The sequence below is a fragment of the Arachis ipaensis genome, chromosome B03 (genome assembly GCF_000816755.2).
Source record: "Arachis ipaensis cultivar K30076 chromosome B03, Araip1.1, whole genome shotgun sequence".
Taxonomy (NCBI): Eukaryota; Viridiplantae; Streptophyta; class Magnoliopsida; order Fabales; family Fabaceae; genus Arachis; species Arachis ipaensis.
Window position 1 is genome coordinate 86,267,300 of NC_029787.2, and position 449 is coordinate 86,267,748.

Here is a 449-nt window from a genome sequence, read left to right on the forward strand (position 1 = left end):
TTGAACAGTGAATATGTCTTTTGAATTTGTTGTTTAAGACTGTTAAATATGTTGGCTCTTGAAAGAATGATGAACATGAGACATGTTATTGATAATCTGAAAAATCATAAAAATGATTCTTGAAGCAAGAAAAAGCAGCAAAGAACAAAGCTTGCAAAAATAAAAATAAAAAAAAAAGAAGCAAGCAGAAAAAGGCAATAACCCTTAAAACCAAAAGGCAAGGGCAATTAAAAAGGATCCCAAGGCTTTGAGCATCAGTGGATAGGAGGGCCTAAAGGACTGAAATCCTGGTCTAAGCGGCTAAACCAAGCTGTCCCTAACCATGTGCTTGTGGCGTGCAGGTGTCAAGTGAAAACTTGATACTGAGCGGTTAAAGTCAAGGTCCAAAGCAAAAAGAAGAGTGTGCTTAAGAACTCTGGACACCTCTAATTGGGAACTTTAGCAAAGCT